The sequence below is a fragment of the Oncorhynchus clarkii genome, chromosome 17 (genome assembly GCF_045791955.1).
Source record: "Oncorhynchus clarkii lewisi isolate Uvic-CL-2024 chromosome 17, UVic_Ocla_1.0, whole genome shotgun sequence".
NCBI classification, from domain to species: Eukaryota; Metazoa; Chordata; class Actinopteri; order Salmoniformes; family Salmonidae; genus Oncorhynchus; species Oncorhynchus clarkii.
In genome coordinates this window covers 43068966-43092353 of record NC_092163.1, presented here as the reverse complement: position 1 = coordinate 43092353, position 23388 = coordinate 43068966, and the positions used below count along the sequence as shown (strand labels likewise).

At 41.8% G+C, this 23388-nt stretch overlaps 1 protein-coding gene across 1 annotated transcript in view; it reads left to right on the top strand.

The window, feature by feature from the left end:
- LOC139370881 (receptor-type tyrosine-protein phosphatase gamma-like) overlaps positions 1-23388 on the top strand; it is a 266165-nt gene that overhangs the window by 102858 nt on the left and 139919 nt on the right. The gene's annotated exons all lie outside the window — the stretch shown is intronic.

Here is a 23388-nt window from a genome sequence, read left to right as displayed (position 1 = left end):
AAAATTAAACAGATACCTTATTTACCTAAGTATTCAGGCCCTTTGTTATGAGACTCGAAATTGAGCTCAGGTGCATCCTGTTTCCATTGATCATCCTTGAGATGTTTCTACAACTTGATTGGAGTCCACCTGTGGTAAATTCCACCAAGACTCTTCCTGGAGCTGGCCGCCCGGCCAATCTGAGCAATCGGGGGAGAAGGGCCTTGGTCAGGGAGTTGACCAAGAACCCGGTGGTCACTTTGACAGAGCTCTAGTGTTCCTCTGTGGAGATTGGAGAACCTTCCAGAAGGACAACCATTTCTGTAGCACTGGGTAATTGTGATATTTCTGTTTGTTTTTTAAAAATACATTTGCAAAAATGTCTACAAACCTGTTTTTCTTTGTCATTATGGGGTATTGTGTGTGTAGATTAATTTGGACAAAAAAATCTATTTAAATTTAGAATAAGGTTGCACGTAACAAAATGTGGCAAAAGTCAAGGGGTCTGAATACTTACCGAATGCACTGTACATACTATATATATATATAATCGGAAGTTTACATACACCTTAACCAAATATGTTTAAACTCAGTTTTTCATAATTCCTGACATTTAATCCTAATAGAAATTCCATGTCTTAGGTCAGTTAGGATCACCACTTTATTTTAAGAATGTGAAATGTCAGAATAATAGTAGCGTGGTTTATTTTCAGATTTTATTTCTTTCATCACATTCCCAGTGGGTCAGTAGTTTACATACACTCAATTCGGGTAGCCTTCCACAAGCTTCCCTCTTTAAGTTGGATGAATTTTGTCCCATTCCTCCTGGCAGAGCTGGTGTAACTAAGTCAAGTTTGTTGGCATCCTTGCTCGCACACGCTTTTTCAGTTCTGCCCAAAAATGTTCTATAGGATTGAGTTCAGGGCTTTGTGACAGCCACTCCAATACCTTGACTTTGTTGTCCTTTAGCCATTTTTCCACAACTTTGGAAGTATGCTTGGGGTCATTGTCCATTTGGAAGACCCATTTGCAACCAAGTTTTAACTTCTGATGTCTTGAGATTTTGCTTCAATATATCCACATAATTTTCCTCCCTCATGATGCCATCTATTTTGTGAAGTGCACCTGACCCTCCTGCAGCAAAGCTCCCCCACAACATGATGCTGCCACCCCGTGCTTCACGGTTGAGATGGTGTTCTTGGCTTGCAAGCCTCTCCCTTTTCCCTCCAAACATTAGGATGGTCATTATAGCTAAACAGTTCTATTTTTATTTCATCAGACCAGAGGACATTGCTCCAAAAAGTAAGATGTTTTTCCCCATGTGCAGTTGCAAACCGTAGTCTGGCTTTTTTATGGCGGTTTTGGAGCAGGGGCATCTTCTTTGCTGAGCGGCCTTTCAAGTTATGTCGATATAGGACTTGTTTTACTGTGGATATAGATACTTTTGTACCTGTTTCCTCCAGCATCTTCACTAGGTCCTTTGCTGTTGTTCTGGGATTGATTTGCACTTTCCGCACCAAAGTACATTCATCTCTAGGAGACAGAACGCGTCTCCTTCTTGAGCGGTATGACGGCTGCGTGGTCCCATGGTGTTTATACTTGCGTACTATTGTTTGTACAGACGAACTTGGTACCTTCAGTCATTTTGAAATTGCTCCCAAGGATGAACCAGACTTGTGGAGGTCTACAATGTTTTTTTGAGGTTTTTTGAGGTCTTGGCTGATGTGTTTGTGTCAAGCAAAGAGGCACTGAGTTTGAAGGTAGGCCTTGAAATACATCCACAGGTACACCTCCAATTGACTCAATTGATGTAAATTAGCCTATCAGAATCTTCTAAAGCCATGACATCATTATCTGGAATTTTCCAAGCTGTTTAAAGGCACAGTCAACTTAGTGTATGTAAACTTCTGACACACTGGAATTGTGATACAGAGAATTATAAGTGAAATAATCTGTCTGTAAACAATTGTTGGAAAAATTACTAAATTACTAAAGTAGATGTCCCAACCAACTTGCCAAAGCTATAGTTTGTTAACAAGAAATTTGTGGAGTGGTTGAATAACGAGTTTTAATGATGCCAACCTAAGTGTCCTACACTTCCGACTTCAACTGTAAATGTTACGGACATCGGGTATTTTTACATAGTTATATTTTGTTTGGTATTATTCCCACCCTTCAGCTACCCTCAACCCCTCCCACATATCTCTGAACACCATCCAGTTTTGATTTCTATTTACCATATTTTTCAACTGTGTTGTGGTGTTTGAGAAAAGTTCTGAAACTTTCTATTCTCATAGTTTCTACAGATTTGTACATTAAACATAACATTTTTGCCAAAAGTATTATTATGTTATTGATTGATTCAAGACCCATGACAGGGTCTTGATCCGATGATCCTCCATCCACACCTTGATTGACCTGACTGTGTGGCATGGAGCATTGTCCTGCTGGAAGAAAAAAAAACAATCCTCAGAGTTGGGGAACATTGTCAGAGCAGAAGGAAGCACATTTTCTTCCAGGACAGACAACCTTGTTTGTGGCTTGATTCATGCGTCCTTCACAAAGACAAATCTGCCCGAGTCCAGCCTTGCTGAAGCACCCCCAGATCGGATCCTCCACCAAATTTCACAGTGGGTGCAAGACCTAGAGAGGCCTACAAGCCACAGTGTCTCGCACCCACTGTGACATTTGATGGAGGATCGGTGATGATCTGGGGGAGCGGTCATCAAAGGAAAGGGTGGCTATTTGAAGAATCTGAAATATAAAATATATTTGGATTTGTTTAACACTTTTTTTGGTTACTACATGATTCCATATGTGTTCTTTCATAGTTTTAATGTCTTTACTATTATTCTACAATGTAGAAAATAGTCAAAAATAAAGAAAACCGTTGAATGAGTAGGTGTTTTAAAACCTTTGACCGGTATTGTTTATATGTATATATTAAACATTCTACAGTCGTTGCCCAAAGTTTTGAGAATGACACAAATATTAATTTCCACAAAGTCTGCTGCTTCAGTGTCTTTTGATATTTTTGTCAGATGTTACTATGGAATACTGAAGTATAATTACAAGCATTTCATAAGTGTCAAAGGCTTTTATTGACATTTACATGAAGTTGATGCAAAGAGTCAATATTTGTAGTGTTGACCCTTCTTTTTCAAGACCTCTGCAATCTGTCCTGGCATGCTGTCAATTAACTGCTGGGCCACATCCTGACTGATGGCAGCCCATTCTTGCATAATCAATGCTTGGGGTTTGTCAGAATTTGTGGGTTTTTGTTTGTCCACCCGCCTATTGAGGATTGACCACAAGTTCTCAATGGGATTAAGGTCTGGTGAGTTACCTGGCCATGGACCCAAAATATCTATGTTTTGTTCCCGAGCCACTTAGTTATCACTTTTGCTTGATGACAAGGTGCTCCATCATGCTGGAAAAGGCATTGTTCGTCACCAAACTGTTCCTGGATGATTGAGAGAAGTTGCTCTCGAAGGATGTGTTGGTACCATTCTTTATTCATGGCTGTGTTCTTAGGCAAAATTGTGAGTGAGCCCACTCCCTTGGCTGAGAAGCAACCCCACACATGAATGGTCCCAGGATGCTTTACCGCATGACAGAGGACTGATGGTAACGCTCACCTTGTCTTCTTCGGACAAGCTTTTTACCAGATGCCCCAAACAATCGGAAAGGGGATTCATCAGAGAAAATGACTTTACCCCAGTCCTCAGCAGTCCAATCCCTGTACCTTTTGCAGAATATCAGTCTGTCCCTGATGTTTTTCCTGGATAGAAATGTGGCTTCTTTGCTGCCCTTCTTGACATCAGGCCATCCTCCAAAAGTCTTTGCCTCACTGTGCATGCAGATGCACTCACACCTGCCTGCTGCCATTCCTGAGCAAGCTCTGTATTGGTGGTGCCCCGATCCCGCAGCTGAATCAACATTAGGAGATGGTCATGGTGCTTGCTGGACTTTCTTGGGTGCCCTGAAGCCTTCTTCACAACAATTGAACCGCTCTCCTTGAAGTTCTTGATGATCCGATATATGGTTAATTTAGGTGCAATCTTACTGGCAGCAATATCCTTGCCTGTGAAGCCCTTTTTTTGTAAAGCAATGATGATGACACTAGTTTCCTTGCACGTAACCATGATTGACAGAGGAAGAATAATGATTCCAAGCACCACCCTCCTTTTGAAGCTTTCAGTCTGTTATTCGAACTCAATCAGCATGACAGAGTGATCTCCAGCCTTTTCGTCGTCTACACTCACACCTGTATTAACGAGAGACTCACTGACATGATGTCAGCTGGTCCTTTTGTGGCAGGGCTGAATTGCAGTGGAAATATTTTGGGGGGATTCAGTTCATTTGAATGGCAGAGGGACTTTGCAATTAATTGCAATTCATCTGATCACTCTTCATAACATTCTGGAGTATATGCAAATTGCCATCATACAAACTGAGGCAGCAGACTTTGTGAAAATTAATTTTGTGTCATTCTCAAAACATTTGGCCACGACTGTATTGGTTGCAATAATTATTTAAATTGAATCCGGGGTCGTTTTCTGTATCAATTGATAAACCATGTGCCATCGAGAACCTCTTCCCAACTATTTTTCAATCTTTACGGCACAGCTGCCAATTCTTTGGTCCATATATGAAACTGGTATACATTTTTATTTATCACAATTTTCTTTAACCAATTATGATCTTTAATGCAGGGCCAACAGACTATTTCCTTACTTTTACCCCCTTCCACTTGGTTGTAATTGTAGGTAGAGCAGAAATGTCCATATTAATGTGTTAGCTGCATGTGTGACACAACTCCACCAGTCCTATTTATATAATTTACAAATATTATACTTTTTTAATACATTTTTAATTAAATTTTATTTATCAATTATTATATTTGAGTTTAACCATAATATTTGTATAATTTTTTTCTGTTCATTCTGGTGGATTAAACTGAAATTGCAATTTAAAAAATAGCAATATTTTGGAACAACCGAAAGTGAGAGGTTGTAATCTGAATCAAGGGAAAAAGGCCCTTCTTGAACATGGGGTGAGACATTCTTACTAATCTGCTAGAGTACCAGTTCAGATTTAAGTATGACTTTTGTATGATTGCATCCTTTAGTGAGAAGTCTAATGCTTTAATATTTAATCATTTCTGCCATACGAAATCATATTCATTATATAAATCGTACAATTTAATTTTGTCTGGCTTGCCTTTCCAAATAAAATGGAATAGATTTTTCTCATATATAATAAACAAAAATGTAATGCTTGGTGTAAGCAAGGCCATAAACAAATAGGTAAACAGAGATATGACTAAAGAGTTAATCAGGGAGATTTTTCCACAACTGACATTCTAGCTCAGAGATTATTGTTTGAGTTTTCAATTTACCCTCTTTGATTAAGGGTCTCATTTTGCCAGACAGAAAAAGTGGTTATATTATAAGATAATACATTTTTAGATGAGTGCTCTACAGAGTATTTGAAGTGATATGACCTGATTTGTGGTTTGTCTGACTGTCAAAATATTGCTCCCTTTTTTCTGTGATGTGTGGACGTACTGTAGCCATACATCTCTTTTTGTCCGTCTGTCTACCTGTGTGTGTGTGTTTGCTTGATGGGTTGGTCAGTGAGAAGGGACCCTGCTATGACAGTCAGGTACTGTCCAGTGAGAAGAACCATGACAAGCAGGTAGGTGTGAGACCTGCTCTAACCCAGACTCTGTATCTCTAACCCTGCTGATCCCCTGGGACAGGACAATGTGGTTCATATGCCTAGCCTGATGTGTCACTCCCTCCCAAGGTGTCACTGTGTGTGGTTGTGTGTGTGGTTTGATATGTGTGTCTCCTGTGACCGGTGGCCCTCTCTCCAGTGTTACAGCTGTGTCCCCAGGGTAGGGTCCCCTGCTGCAGGCATGCACCACCGCTCACACCAACCCTCTCTGAGTGGCAGGTGCTTCATGTTGATATTCACACTGGCACTGCAGAAAGCACAGCTCAGTGGCAGACAGACAGAGAGAAAAAGAGGAAGAGAAGGGGAGGGAGGGAGAAGGGGTAGAGAGAATTGTGGATGTAGCAGAGAGAAGAGGAAGTAGAGAGATCATAGTTACAAAGGGAGAGACACATGTAGTGTGGGGGGAGGGTGGGAGAAAGTGAGGGATGCACAGAGAGATGATGGCTGAAAAAGAGATTGGAGAGATAAAAAAGAAGAGATGAGGGAAGGTAGAGGGATTTAGAGAAAGGAAGAGAGGTGGATATGGAGAGGGGTGGAGAGCTAGTCACACCTTTGCACTATCCTGCTTCTCTCGCACACACACACACACACACACACACACACACACACACACACACACACACTTCGAGAATGACCGATAATCGGTTGGGCTGATATTTTTGAGTATTGGCGCAGTTGAGGTACTCAATGAAGCGCGAGTGCACAAGCCGGTGCAACTCATTCACTCTTCTTATTGTAATTTCTGGTCGACGTCAGACAAATGTTGTGCTTCCGTTGCACGTCTTCACTCGGATGAGAATTCACGAATGTATATTCTATCGGCAGACAGTGCTCAAACTACTTTTCTCCGCTAATTTTCTGGGGTGTAGCCAACATACTTTTCCAGGGTAATATGCAAGATTAACTTTAAGAAAAACATTAGGAAATGTAGCTGGCTACATTCTTTCTATTACAAACGTTATAAATATTATTGCCATGCATCGATTTTGCCATAAAAAAAGACCATGCTTTTTCATTGTAAGCTCATTTATTTGTGTGGCTGCCAGCCAAATAGTGTTGCGCTTCTGTTGTCTTTCTATAAAAATGAAGCTATTTTCTGCCGAATGTGTTTCAGTAATGTATTTTCTGTGAAGGAAAACAATAGTTGCACATCCCTGATTACTCTATTGAAGCAGAACACATTGTTGGCTTTCATTATAAAACGTGACCCCTGTCAATATACAATTGGAATCACCTGCTCCCGGTTCTCCCCTTGTGCTATTTACAAACAAACGTGTCCGGCTCAACTGTTTTGGGGAACTATGGTAAGCTTCATGTGAAATGAAGAACACAATCTGCTTTTTCTCAGTAAAGTATTACACAAGTTGACTGCAGGTATTTAATTAAAAAGTAGCAACAAAATTACAAGTTTCAACGGTATTGACAGTTTTGAAAAACCATCCCGTGGCTGTTTCCAAATAACCTGGTATATGGTATACCGCCCAAGCCTAATTGAAAGTGTTCATTCATTTACTGTTTAGCAAAACAATGTCCATAACAGGCTACAACTCTTTACAAAACAATATTTCGGTAGCTCGCTAGCTAGCAAGCCAGGTAGCTAGCATAATAGGTTACATTCAGTCACAGAAAGCTAACTTTGCTAGCTAGCTAGCTTACAGCTGAAGCTAATGTCATTTCACTACCCTATAACTTTATTTGTGATAATATGGTACCAAAACATAGAAATTGAATATATGTATTGATTCATTAATGCATACATAGCTTTCTCTGGGTAAAGTTGGCATCAAAATGTTAAAATTAAATTATTGTTGAATATCGGAATACAATATTTTAGCCTTCTCTACACACAGTAGCATGGGAATGGATTGCTGTGTTATTCAGGCTGGTTGGATTTATTCTCAATGCCTTCAACCCTCCCACCCCATTCCAGCAACCAAAGTCCCACAAACACATTCAAATGCAAATCTCTCTCTAATTATAGCACTGTATGTGGTAATGTGTGAACAGCACAGACAGAGGAACGGAACATAACTACAGATCTTTGTCTCAACATTAATCTTCCCTTTGTAAATGGAGGAAAATAGAACCCATTAATAAAACACTTGTCAATCATTTTTTTCTCACTCAGATGTTTATGGTAATATTGCAACAAGCAACTTTTGTATTCTAAATTCAACATTTCCATCACACAAGGAACTTCAGGATATTTGCTTTGCGAACTCTGAGGTAAGGTTAGCTAGCTGCTCTGTTCCAGAGTGTGTTGATGTGAAACAGTTGCCCTTGGACACAGAGAGGTAATATAGCGTTGCTAATCAGCGTCTCACTCCGCGGGTCCATACCCCTCCCCCCCACACACAGAGAAGGCAGGATGTCTTTGTTCTGCTTCACAGCACCAGATCCCACCTCACCCCTCTACTGTTTACAATTAGTAATAGCTTCACTGATATGCAATATGTGCCTATCTAATAGCCTACTCTAAGCCCTACACTGTTACACTAACACAATATGTGGCTCCTGGCTGATGTCTGATAACACAATGGGTATCAATCAGTAGAAGGGGTCCTGATTGACATGTGCCCAGTGTTTCTATTGAAATAGGATACAGTTTGTGTCTGCTGTAGCCTACACACCTTGACTGGGCTCCCAGATGGCGCAGCAGTCTAAGGCACTGCATCTCAGTGCTAGAGCCATCACTACAGACAACCTGATTCGAATCCAGGCTGTATCACAAACGGCCGTGATTGGGAGTTCCATAGGGCGGCGCACAATTGGCCCAGCGTCGTCCGGGTTTGGCCGGTGTAGGCCGTCATTGTAAATAAGATTTTTTTTCTTAACTGACTTGCCTAGTTAAATAAAGGTTCAATCAAATAGAAAAACATAAACAATGCAATTGAAACTGCACATCTGTGTATTAAACTTAGTACTGCCTAGTCATGCATACAAACAGAGGGTTATTACCTTATACCTGTGAATGTGTACCACTTGCTTTATGAAAACACCAGTTGAAGCAGACTGCAGTGTCATTATCAGAGAGCAGTGTCTGTCACCTGTATCAGACATTGTTTATCTCCTGGGGGGTCTGGGCCGTTAGCCATTAGCCTGACAGGTCCTGGATGGGCAGAGTAAAGGAGAGGAGAATGGAGGGTCTACTGACGGACTGAACCTGACCAGGCAGTTTGTGTGGATAGACAGGGTATAAATCCCCATGTCAGAGCAACAAAAGGCTGCTTTACTGTTCATGTATGTATTATTCATGAAGCCAGAACATTGCCTGGAGGAGATTTAGCGGTAACAAGAGACAAACTACACACGGGTCTGGTCTTGTACCTCTCAGACCAAGCTACTGTGCCTTGCAAAAGTATTCATCCCCCTTGGTGTTTTTTCTATTTTGTTGCATTACAACCTGTAATGTAAATGGATTTTCATTTGGATTTCATGTAATGGACATGCACAAAAAAGTCAAAATTGATGAAGTGAAATGAAAAAAATGGAAAAGTGGTGCGTGCATATGTGTTCACCCCCTTTGCTATGAATCCCCTAAATAAGATCTGGTGCAACCTTCAGAAGTCACATAATAAGTTAAATAAATTCCACCTGTGTGCACTCTAAGTGTCACATGATCTCAGTATATATACACCTGTTCCAAAAGGCCCCAGAGTCTGCAACACCACTAAGCAAGGGGCACCACCAAGCAAGCAACATCATGAAGACCAAGGAGATCACCAAACAGGTCAGGAACAAAGTTGTGGAGAAGTACGGATCAGGGTTGGGTTATAAAAAAATATCTGAAACTTTGAACACCCCACGGAGCACTGTAAAATCCATTATTAAAAAATGGAAAGAATATGGCACCACAACAAACCTGCCAAGAGAAGGCCGCCGACCAAAACTCACAGACCAATGCAAGGAGGGCATTAACCCTGAAGGATCTGCAAAGCTCCACAGCGGATATTGGAGTATCTGTCCATAGGACCACTTTAAAGCCGTACACTCCACAGAGCTGGGCTTTTACGGAAGAGTGGCGATTAAAAAAAACATTGCTTAAAGAAAAAAATAAGGTGTTCGCCAACAGGCATGTGGGAGACTCCCCAAACATATAGAAGAAGGTACTCTGGTCAGATGAGACTAAAATGTAGCTTTTTGGCCATCAAGGAAAACGCTATGTCTGGCGCAAACCCAACACCTCCCATCACTCCTCATCGGCAGGGACTGGGAAACTGGTCAGAATTGAAGGAATTATGGATAGTGCTAAATACAGGGACATTCTTGAGAGAAACCTGTTTCAGTCTTCCAGAGATTTGAGACTGGGACAGAGATTCACCTTCCAACAGGACAATGACCCTAAGCACACTGCTAAGGCAATACTCGGGTGGTTTAAGGGGAAACATTTAAATGTCTTTGAATGGCCTAGTCAAAGCCCAGACATCAATCCAATTGAGAATCTGTGGTATGACTTATAGATTACACCAGCAGAACCCATCCAACTTAAAGGAGCTGGAGCAGTTTTGCCTTGAAGAATGGGCAAAAATCCCAGTGGCTAGATGTGCCAAGCTTATAGAGACATACCCCAAGAGACTTGCAGCTGTAATTGCTGCAAAAGGTGGCTCTACAAAGTATTGACTTTGGGGGGGGTGAATAGTTATGCACGCTCAAGTGTTCTGTTATTTCTTGTTTGTTTCACAACAAATATTTTGCATCTTCAAAGTGGTAGGCATGTTGTGTAAATCAAATGATACACCCCCCCCCCCCAAAATCCATTTTAATTCCATTGTAAGGCAACAGAATAGGAAGAGTGCCAAGGGGGGTGAATACATTCGCAAGCCACTGTATGTTTGAAGCTATCTAGGCCTATTTCCCGGCTAGCTGAAGAGGTCCATCAGCCACTCCTTGGGCTTCAATGCCAATTGGCCTGGACCCCTTTTATTGCCGTTACGGAGCCCCGCCGATCCATCACGACTGGACAACTGACTAATCCGCCCCAGGTTTTTTTTCAACAGGCTCCTCCGTAGCGACGTCCCCTGAATGCCCATCTGATAGCCACGGCCCGCTAGCTGTTTAGAACATAATGGACTGTTCACTATAGAGGTCCATCAGCCAATTTCTTAGGCTACTATACCTATTTTTCCAATTGGCCTGGATTGGCCGACGTAACTGCACGATGGGGCTACAACAAACTTCTTCCGTCGCGCCGTCCCCTGAATGCCCATCTGCTAGCCTGCTTGCCCCGGGCCACTAGGTGTCTGAATTGCCGTGTCTCCAGCAAACTCCAGATACTCACTGAACCCTATGATCACTTGGCTACACATGCCTCTCCCTAATGTCAATATGCCTTGTCCATTGCTGATTTGGTTTGTGATTATGGTCTTATTTCACTGTAGAGCCATCAGCCCTGCTCAATTTGCCTCAGCTAACCCTCTTGTCCAACCTCCGACACATGCGGTGACCTCTCCTTGTTTAATTGATGTCTCTAGAGACAATACCTCTCTCATCGTCACTCAATGCCTAGGTTTACCTCCACTGTATTCACATCCTACCATACCTTTGTCTGTACATTATGCATTGAATCTATTCTACCTTTACAGAAACCTTTACTCTCTGTTCCGAAAGTGCTCGATGACTAGTTCTTATAGCCTTTAGCTGTACCCTTATCCTACTCCTCCTCTGCTCCTCTGGTGATGTAGAGTTTAATCCAGGCCCTGCTTTGCCTAGCTCCACTCCCATTCCCCAGGCACTCTCATTTGTTGACTTTTGTAACCGTAAAAGCCTTGGTTTCATGCATGTTAACTAGAGGTCGACCGATTATGATTTTTCAACACTGATACCGATACCAATTATTGGAGGACAAAATAGCCGATACCGATTAAACGGCCGATTTTAAAATGTATTTGTAATAATGACAATTACAACAATACTGTATGAACACTTATTTTAACTTAATATAATACATAAATAAAATCAATTTAGCCTCAAATAAATAGTGAAACATGTACAATTTGGTTTAAATAATGCAAAAACAAAGTTTTGGAGAAGAAAGTAAAAGTGCAATATGTGCCATGTAAGAAAGTTAACATTTAAGTTCCTTGCTCAGAACATGATAACATATGAAAGCTGGTGGTTCCTTTTAACATGAGTTTTAAATATTTCCATGTAAGAAGTTTTAGGTTGTAGTTATTATAGGACTATTTCTCTCTATACCATTTGTATTTCATATACCTTTGACTATTGGATGTTCGTATAGGTACTTTAGTATTGCCAGTGTAACAGTATAGCTTCCGTACCTCTCCTCGCTCCTACCTGGGCTCGAACCAGGAACACAACGACAACAGCCACCCTCGAAGCAGCGTTACCAATGCAGAGCAAGGGGAACAACTACTCCAAGTCTCAGAGCTATTAGTGCGCACCCCGCTAACTAGCTAGCCATTTCACATCGTTACACCAGCCTAATCTCGGGTGTTGATAGGCTTGAAGTCATTAACAGCAGAACTGCTGGCAAAACACACTAAAGTGCTGTTTGAATGAATGCTTATGAGCCTGCTGGTGCCTACCATTGCTCAGTCAGACTGCTCTATCAAATCATAGACTTAATTATAACATAATAACACACAGAAATGCGAGCCTTAGGTCATTAATATGGTCGAATCCGGAAACTATCATCTCGAAAACAAGACGTTTATTCTTTCAGTGAAATAGGGAACCGTTACGTATTTTATTTAACGGGTGGCATCCATCAGTCTAAATATTCCTGTTACATTGCACAACCTTCAATGTTATGTCATAATTACGTAAAATTCTGGCAAATTAGTTTGCAATGAGCCAGGCGCCCCAAACTGTTCCATATACCCTGACTCTGCGTGCCATGAACGCAAGAGAAGTGACACAATTTCACCTGGTTAATATTGCCTGCTAACCTGGATTTCTTTTAGCTAAATATGCAGGTTTAAAAAATATATACTTCTGTGTATTGATTTTAAGAAAGGCATTGATGTTTATGGTTAGGTACACGTTGGAGCAACGACAGTCCTTTTTCGCGAATGCGCACTGCATCGATTGTATACAACGCAGGACACGCTAGATAAACTAGTAATATCATCAACCATGTGTAGTTATAACTAGTGATTATTCTTGATTAAGTTTAATGCTAGCTAGCAACTTACCTTGGCTTCTTACTGCATTCGCGTAACAGGCGGGCTCCTCGTGAGTCAGGTGGTTAGAGCGTTGGACTAGTTAACTTTAAGGTTGCAAGATTGAATCCCTGAGCTGACAAGGTAAAAATCTGTCGTTCTGTCCCTGAACAAGGCAGTTAACCCACTGTTCATAGGCCGTCATTGAAACTAAGACTGTGTTCTTAACTGACTTGCCTAGTTAAATAAAGGTTAAATAAAGGTGTAAAAAAAAGATCAGCGTCCAAAATTACTGATTTCCGATTGTTATGAAAACTTGAAATCGGCCCTAATTAATCGTCCATTCCGATTAATTGGTCGACCTCTAATGTTAACATTATAAGCCTCCTCCTAAGTTTGTTTTGTTCACTGCTTTAGCACACTCTGCCAATCTGGATGTCCTAGCCGTGTCTGAATCCTGGCTTAGGAAGGCCACAAAAAAACAGAAATTTCCGTCCCTAACTATAACATTTTCTGACAAGATCGAACTGCCAAAGGGGGCGGAGTTAGCCTGCAGAGTTCTGTCTTACTATCTAGGTCTGTGCCCAAACAATTTGAGCTTCTACTTTTAAAAATCCACCTTTCCAGAAACAAGTCTCTCACCATTGCCACTTCCTATATTCCACCTTCTGCCCCCAGCTGTGCCCTGGACACCATATGTGAATGAATTGCCCCCCATCTATCTTCAGAGCTTGTTCTGTTAGGTGACCTAAACTGGGACATGCTTAGCACCCCAACCATCCTACAATCTCAGCTTGATGCCCTCAATCTCACACAAATTATCAATGAACCTACCAGCTACAACACAAAATCTGTAAACACAGGTACCCTCATAGATACCATCGTAACCAACCTGCCCTCCAAATACACCTCTGCTGTCTTCAACCAGGATCTCAGCGATCACTGCCTCATTGCCTGTGTCCGTAATGGGTCTGTGGTCAAACAACCACCCCTCATCACTGTTAAACGCTCCCTAAAACACTTCAGTGAGCCGGCCTTTCTAATTGACCTGGCCGGGGTATCCTGGAAGGATATTCACCTCATTCCGTCAGTAGAAGATGCCTGGTTATTCTTTAAAAAAGTGCTTTCCTCACTATCTTAAATAAGCATGCCCCATTTAAGAAATGTAGAACCAGGAACAGATTTAGCCCATGGTTCACTCCAGACCTGACTGCCCTTGACCAGCACAAAAACATCCTGTGGCGTATTGCATTAGCATCAAATATCCCCCGCGATATGCAACTTTTCAGGGAAGTTAGGAACCAATATACACAGGCACTTAGGAAGCAAAGGCTAGCTTTTTCAAACAGAAATGTGCATCCTACAACACAAACTCCAAAAAGTCCTGGGACACTGTAACGTCCATAAGAATAAGAGCTCTTCCTCCCAGCTGCCCACTGCACTGAGGCTAGGAAACACTGTCACCACCGATAAATCCAAGATAATTGAGAATTTCAACAAGCATTTTTCTATGCCTGGCCATGCTTTCCACCTGGCCACCCCTACTCTGGTAAACAGCCCTGCACCCCCCACAGCCACTTGCCCAAACTCCCTCATTTCTCCTTCACATAAATCCAGATGTTCTGAAAGAGCTGCAAAATCTGGAACCCTACAAATCAGCCGGGCTAGACAATCTGGACCCTCTCTTCCTAAAATGATCAGCCAAAATTGTTGCAACCCCTATTACTAGCCTGTTCAACCTCTTTCGTATCGCCTGAGATCCCCAAAGATTGGAAAGCTGCTGCAGTCATCCCCCTTTTCAAAGAGGAAGACACTCTAGACCCAAACTGCTACAGACCTGTATCTATCCTACCCTGCCTATCTAAGGTCTCCCTGTAAAACAACACATTTCACTGCACCTATCCGGTGTATATGACAATAAAATATCTTTATTTTTTTCTTTACTTCAGCTAAGCCAGAGCATAGCCTTCAGGTGACTGAGGGAACGGTAGACTTCATATATAGACGTAGCTCTCGTAGTTTGAACGAAGCTGTTCTGTATGGACCTCCTGTAGTAAGTTAATAACCCTCTTGGGCCATTCCTTTCACCACATCTATGGCTAAATGTCTGTTTCAGCTCTACCAGCTTAACCTGAACTATCATCTTCCTCCATGTCAATATCATTTCTTTCTAGATCTGCTCCGAACATACAGTCCTGCTGAGAGGATATTTATGTTGCAACAGTGCTAGTGCTAACATTTCCCAATGTATGCAACACATGTTTCCCACTGAGAGGATTTCATTTTCGAGTATTGAAAACTGAAACCTGTTATTGGTTAATAAACAAGTCTGATAAACTTCCTCTACCATTGCTTAGCAGTGTTACTTATTGCATACATTTCATAGGGAATGTAATATAGGCAACTGAGCTGTTTTATTGAGTCCTTGTAGACACAACTTGTTTTATTCACAGTTTGAGGCACTGTCATAAAATGTACGCACCAAAAATGTACAGCTCTGACAGTTTTGTCTCAGACAGCATGCTAATAAAACCTAAAGCCATCTGAAGCGATGGGAAATTATATTGTGTGCTACAGTAGCTAGCTGCTGGATTTGATTCTAGGGGCAGAAGTATTAAGTAACCAAAACAGTTAGTTATTTACATTGATGTCAAGTCTGTCATGAGAGACAGAATGAATATGGCCAACAGTCTAACCCCACTAAACACATCAGAAGTGATATTCTACACATAATCAAAGTAATCTACACAACATCAAAGTCATCTCCACATCATTGCAGTGATCTCCGCATTGGCAGACGTTGATCCTCAATCCTATCAAATCTGCCGGGGCTTCTAAAGGGACTTTCACACCAAATTGGTTTGGAGCAGTTTTAACCTTAGTTTGGTTCATTTTTACTGGTGTGAACACATTATCTTCACTCAGGAGTACACTTAACAACGCACCATGGTCGGCTCAAAAAGGGTGATCTTGGGCCGATTCAATTTATACAGTGGTACGGTTCGCTGCAGGTGAGAACGCAGTCTGGACCAAACGCAGGAAAATAACCAGTTGTGCAATGTTGTTTGACTGAGAGCATTTGATGAAATGCACACAGCATCATACCTTGATATCTCTGAAACATTCTGTGAGTAGCAACACATGTATGTGCGCAGCCATACATTAGGGGACTCAGGAGACGGGGAATATACCAGGGATATAGACTAGTGAATATTCATAGACTAGTGAATATACCCTATTCAGTAGTGGTGCACACATTCACATAATACAAAAATAATATTAATAATATATGCCATTTAGCAGATGCTTTTATTCTAAGCAAGTTAGTCATGCTGCATACATTTTCGTATAGGTGATCCCAGCAGGAATCAAACCCACAATCCTGGCATTGCAAGCACCATTCTCTACCTACCGTTGCAAGGCTCACAATTGCCTCAGCAGAGGAGAAAACTAAACAAAATGGTTGATAATTATGAAAAATCTTATCAATCTCCTCCCCTCATTCCATTTCCATTTCTCTGCTCCAGAGGACACGGAAACACAGGGCCGGTGATGATGGGTGAAGATTAGTCTCCTCTGATAGATATGACCTGGTTTTCTTTTGTCAGAGAGCCTCTGAGGTTTTGTCATTGTACAGGGAGATCTCAGAGGTGAGTATGAAGGTCCTGACTCCCATGTCACGTCGCCCTGATTGGTCTGACCTGGTTTAGCTGTTGATATGGAGGAGGCTGGAGCTGAATGTAGCAATCGTGTTCAGAATCCTTTTGGATTTCTGTGATTTGCTTTTGAAGAGGTTGCAGAGACCATGACAATTTCACAATTCATCTTTCCTCAATTCCTTACATCCACTCTTCTCACCTCCACCAAATTTTTGATGGGAGGGACATTGGACCTTTCCCTCTAATATGGTTGAGAAGGAGGTGGGAATATGAGAGGAATCACGGAAAGCATGAATGAGTTAGAGCTCAGTACTTCAGTCAGGTGTGGAGAAACCTCTCTCTGCCTTTGAGGCCTTCCTCACTGTTGGCCTGGCTCCAGGCTGGAGGAGGGAAGGAAACTGTGTTTCATTTTCTTTCCTCACAGGACAGAATATATTTCTGGCCCCTTTCTCATCCTTTCTCCTACAGAAGAGGTTCAGTGCGCTGAGATTATTTTTGCAGACCAGGGGATGTTGAACATTGAAGTTTGAACATGTTCTGTGCCCAACACCCTGGAACAGGAAACCACAGTTTCTATGAAAGTCTTATAGATGGAAGCAGATAGCGCAGAGGGAAAACAATATTTTGGCTGGTGCTATTGCTCTGCCCAATTAGGCTCCAACGGCTGTTTGATTTATAGCTCTCTCTCTCTCCCTCCCTCTCTCTCTCTCTCTTTCTCTGTCTGTCCCACCACCGTCTCAATCTTGATATCTCTCTCTCTCTGTGTGTGAATGCCTCTCTGTCTCTGTCTCTCTCTGTGTGTGTGTTTGTTTGAGGCCAGTGTTCTAAAACAGAATGAGCTCTGATTTAAAAACTCTGAGCTCGGAACTGCCATGGCACCACTCTACTCTTATCTGATGATAGACTGGGACTCCTAGTACTATAGTGGTACTCATAGTTCTGCCTAGGAATCCCAGTACTACAGTACTGCTCTTAGTACTTCAGCGCTACTAATTGTTAACAACCAACCCCCCCTAATTAGTTCATACACTGGTAATACCATAGGAATGTAATTACTAATGTAATACTCTTTCTATGGGTAATTCTGTATTTGAAGGGGTTTACGTTATGCCAGTAATAATACTTTGCCTTTATGATGACAACTTTACAGTATACACTGGTAGCTGTAAACCATTGTCTGTGTCAAAAGAGGAAATGGCAAGTCTAGTCAATTCCTATGCGAGAAACCAAACCCACGCTTTTGACAAATTCTCACGTTCGAGTGTGATAGGATTATAAAGGCAATATATCAAAACCCTATATGATAAAGTGTTACTCTCATTTCGGTATGCTTTCATTGGGTGTTTTATTAGATTTTCTTTGACAGCCTCTGGGTTTACAGTTTCAGAAGTAAATGCTCAAGTATATTAATTTCAAGGTGTACTTGGAAGAAATGAGAATCAGTTTCAGGTGGCAGCTAGGCAAATGTGTTATTTTAAGACAGATCTTAGCTGCCTCTCTCTCTGGGAGAAAATAGACTACTGACTGAGGAGACTAGGAGTTTATTCAGATTGAAGAGAGTTGTAGCAGATGCATCGCAACAAAATTAAAATGTACATAATATGTACAGGTAACTGACAAAATGATGGAAACACGTGCAATGATGTCCGTGGGGGAAAAAACAGTGTTTGCAGTAACTTTTTGTTGTTGTTGTAATATCGCAAACGGGCCTAGCTTTTTCACCTTTAGAGGAGAAGTTCACCTAAAATCCAGAAACTTCCAAGTGATTCCATACATTGAAACTACACTGAACAAAAATACCAGACGATCCCGCAGGTGATGAAGCCGGAAGTCCACGTTGTCTGCGGTTGTGAGTCCAGTTGGACGTACTGCTAAATACTAAAAAATTATGTTGGAGGTGGCTTATGGTGGGAAAAGTTAAAAGTTCCTCGGTGTACACATCATGGACAAACTGAAATGGTTCACCCACACAGACAGTGTGGTAAAGAAGGTGCTACAGCGCCTCATCAACCCCAGGAGGCTAAAGAAATTTGTCTGGTCCCCTAAAACCCTGCCAAACTTTTACAGATGCACAAATGAGCGCATCTTGTTGGGCTGTATCTTGTTGCCTGGTATGGCAACTGCACCACCCACAATCGCAAGGCTTTCCAGAGGGTCTGCACAACGCATCACCAGGGCAAACTACTTGCCCTCCAGGCACCCGATGTCACAGGAAGTCCAAAAAGATCATCAAGGACAACAACTACCTGAGCCACTTCCTGTTCACCCCGCTACCACCCAGAAGGCGAGGTCAGTACAGGTGCATCAAAGCTGGGACTGAGAGCCTGAAAAACAGCTTCTATCTCAAGGCCATCAGTTTGTTAAACAGCCATCACAAACACAGAGAGGCTGCTGCCTACATACAGACTTGAAATCATTGGTCACTCTAACAAATGGATCTCTAGTCACTTTATTAATGCCACTTTAATAATGATGTTTACATATCTTGCATTACTCATCCCGTATATATGTACTGTATTTTATGCGATATATTGCATCTTGCCTATGCTGCTCGGTCATTGCTCATCCATATATTTATATGTACAAATTCTTATTCCATCCCTTTACTTAGATTTGTGTGTATTAGGTAGTTGCTGTGGTATTGTTAGAATACTTGTTGATATTGCTGCACTGTCGGAACTAGAAGCACAAGCATTTCTCTACCCTCGCAATAACATCCGCTAACCATGTGTATGTGACCAATTTAGATTTGATTTGAATTCAGAACCTCTGGATTTGGGGTATGCTGATCTTTCTGCTGCGCCACAACCTCTGTAGAAGTCCCTTACACATTCATTACCTATAAAACATCTCTGCACTTAGCAAAAGAGTGCCATCTGCACTGCTATTTTAGTTATCTGACTATTATCTCATTGATTTCATTGACTTATTTAAACAATTTGAGGGTTGTCTATATAGTTGTCTAATGTTGGTGGGGGGTATAATTCTGTTTTAATGTTACTCCTGAATCACTACGATAAATATATTTTTTCTGTAGTGTATTTTTTTTTTTACAGAGCTGAGATTTACTTTGAAGTGCAAAGTGTAGGAATAGGCCTACAGGTGAAATCAGTCATTTATACCGACATGTTGGTGTAGCAGGAAGATAGGAATGCAGCCAACCAAGAGCTTGTGAATTCAAATCTCAGGTGAGGACATGTCAAATAATAATTACTGTATGAATAAACACAGTTTGTAATCATGTACATCAAAGTGTGTCAAATATTTCAGTTGAAAACACTACGTTAAAAGCACTGTGTGTGGGTGCCGTGTCCCTAGCATTAGGAAAAGACAAAGAGCTTTGACTGGATTAGTGGTTCACAAGTCAGGGCCTTGATGGGCTTTGCAGCAGTAACAAGGGGTGATGTGTAGTGAAACTAGGGTGTGTGTGCCCTTGTTCAAAACATTTCGGGGGAGGGGGATCGTTTCTTTGTGGCCATCAGGTGACAAACCGGGAACTAGACAAAAACCTACAGGGTACCATGACACAACATCCCAAGAACATTCAGGGAGCCTTTAGGGGACCATGACCGAACATCCCAAGAAAATCCAAAAAATGTCCTCGGGGAACATCACTGGCACCAACCGGGAAACTAGATAAAACCGCTTGGGGACCGTGGCACAACGTCCTGATGACTTCAGGTCATAATTTTGTCCTATCGACTCATTATTGTTTGCAGGGTAGCCAGTAAGCATGTTTTTAATAAACTAGCTATTCAACTATGCAAGCAACTCTTAACCGCTTTGCACTCTTGATTAATACAACAATTCACAAGCATGTGCAGACAGGGCTTCATTTTCTTGCCTATTACATGTTTAGCTTCAAGACAATAGCACAGCTACTGTTAGCTAGCTAGGTATGCTTCATCAAGTAACGCTAGCCTATAAAAAATGAATGATTACCCCTCATACAAATATCAAAGTAAAGTAGGCCTACCTTACAACTTAAAAAAAAAAAGTTACCTTAGAACAAACCAGGCTTAATTTTGATCAATATCATGCTGTTACTACAATTTCAGGTTAAAAACTCAAGTCTCAAATATAAGGAACATGTCTATACATTTCAGCTGTTTCAAAAACATTGCTCTGCTTTAAAGATTTTTTTTCCTGGAAGAGCATTTCGCTACATGAGACAATTCTATTTGCATCCGTTGGCTCGGAAGGGGGTGACTGTAGAGCAAGGCTCGTCCGCCACCTCCGGAGATGGCGTAAGAGATGTGACAAGTTCCCAAGTTTACATTTATAGTAAAAGGTCTAGCTGAGGGCATTTTCTCGAAACCTCTAGACTAGAGAATCTCACGTAGTAATACTGTTGTGTTGACAGTGTGTCAACAACACTGTCACAGCACTAAGCCAGTCAGGCAAAGCAGAGAACTGTGCATACAAGGCAACAACAGCATGCTGTACTGCCTCCCCATAGTTCAGATGTATTCACTGCCCAGTATCCTTTGTCCATTGAGATATTTACTGGTGGACATTGTGTATAAAGGAGAAATTGTTTGCTTGTCCCCCCCACACACTCTGTCCTCTAGACACCACTGCTCTGGGAGTGCAGCCTTTGCCGTGGTTGAATGGCAGCATGGGAAAGCATGCTGAGTGAGAGGGGCAGAGAAAGAGAGAGAGGGGGGCAGTGGTTCGATCTATTCGTTGCATAATGGGGGAACACCTGGGTGAAGCTGATAGACTGTATGTGATCTGTTATGTAACTTAAAAATCTACTGTAGCCTGACATTGCCTCTAATGGGTGGTATGTACAGTAGACTCTATAGCAGGGTAGAGCGAGAAAGAGAGGGGAAAGGCAAAGCTTTGGTTTGTGACGCAAGGAGTTTTTAAATTATGTGAACGTTTTGATTCTAATAGACATTTATAAAAGCTTTTCCTTTGGATGCAATGTTTCTGAAACTACTAATTGAAAGCCTGTATTAACTGTACACAAACAAAGATATTCTCTGATTCAGACTAGCTTCTCTTAGCTCCACTTTTTCAGTTCAGTCAGCATTTATTATCGTTTTTGTTTTGAGGAAATGAGCATCCAGCATCCAGACATGTTCCTTATATTTGAGACTTGAGTTTTTTTTAAAGTTGTAAGGTAGGCCTACTTTACTTTGATATTTGTAAATTTTAAAAAATTATTATTATTTTGCATGTGCAGTGATTTGTCAAGGGCAAGATTTTTTTGTTGTTGTTATTGTAATATCGCAAACAAACGTGCCAGTTTCACCGCACCATTTGTTTAATTACATGTTTTATTTTACCCCCTTTTTCTCTCCAATTTCGATCTTGTCTCATCGCTGCAACTCCCCAACGGGCTCAGGAGGCAAAGGTCGAGTCATGCGTCCTCCGAAACATGACCTGCCAAATCGTGCTTCTTAACGCGGAAGCCAGCCGCACCAATGTGTTCACCTGACGACCGAGGACAACCTGCAGGTGCCCGGCCCGTCACAAGGAGTCGCTAGAGAGCGATGAACCAAGTAAAGCACCCCTGGCTAAACCCCTAACCCGGGCGACGCTGGGCCAATTGTGCGCTGCCCTATGGGACTACTGACCACGGCCGATTGTGATACAGCCCGGGATCGAACCCGGGTCTGTAGTGACACCTCTAGCACTGTGATGCATTGCCTTAGACCGCTGCTCCACTCGGGAGGCCCTTGGATTCCAGCTTTAAAAGACTGCCAACATAATGCCCATGTCAAGCCCATGTATAGACTGCCCCCTTCACACACATAGTATGGGTTTGTCATCATCACATTGGGATGCTTTGGAGATGAGACAGGAGATATAAAGTGGTTTGGGTTGTTCCCCCCCCCCCCCTCTTTTCTCTCCTTACCCCTTCCTGATGTACTGAACTAGACTCTGACTAATTGGTCATTAGATTGCAGTGACATGCCAGAGAGTGTATAATTAAGTCTCAGCTCGAAGTAAAAATCTCTTCATACTGCTGTCTCAAGGCTTCTTCCGAAATGGCACCCTATTCCCTTTATAATGCCTTATTTTTGACCAGGGCCCATATGGCTCTGGACAAAGGTAGTGCACTATTTAGGAAAAAGGGTGTCATTTTGGATGCACACTATTTCTTCTATGAAGCTGACCCTGTTCTGTCAGGTCAACCTTGTTCAAGACAGAGCACTTATTTAGCTGTTATTGACTCCTTGAGATCTAATTGTTGATGATATACTGCAAAGACATAATGTATTGGTTATGTTCAAGTGGGTGTTACACTTGAAAGTATATTAGCCACACAAAGGGCCCTGCTTCTGAGCAGTTAGACTCCTAAGCAGCCATATTTTGCGCCAACATTCCAAGAAGTGCTATTAGTTGTTCTACACGTCATGAACTACGTGAACCGATGGTTGAATCCATTATACACACACACACACACACACACACACACACACACACCAGGAAACAGGCTGGAAAAGCTAATGCTATGGCTTTAATTTGAGCTGAAAGGGGAGAATCAATTAAGCAACCTCTTGTCTTATCGCATCGGTCAATGCGGAAATCTAAAATAACAAGCCTCCGGTTATGCAAGCCTTTAATTGAGCTGCTTACCCAACAAAGCCATCGGGTCATTGGGTGACTCTCTGAGAGGACTACGAGGGCATAAAACCAAAATAACACATTTTAGAAGAACTCAATCCAAAACAACACTTTGCTAACACATATCCATAATTCGTCTTGTGTGTGTGTGTATGATGGATTCAACCATCGGTTCATGATGTGTAGAACAACCAATAGCACTTCTTGGAATGTTGGTGCAAAAGGTGGCTGCTTAGGAGTCTAACTGATCTTGGATCAGGTCCCCCAGCCCATAATCTTATTCAGTCCCTCACAACCAAAAATTGTGA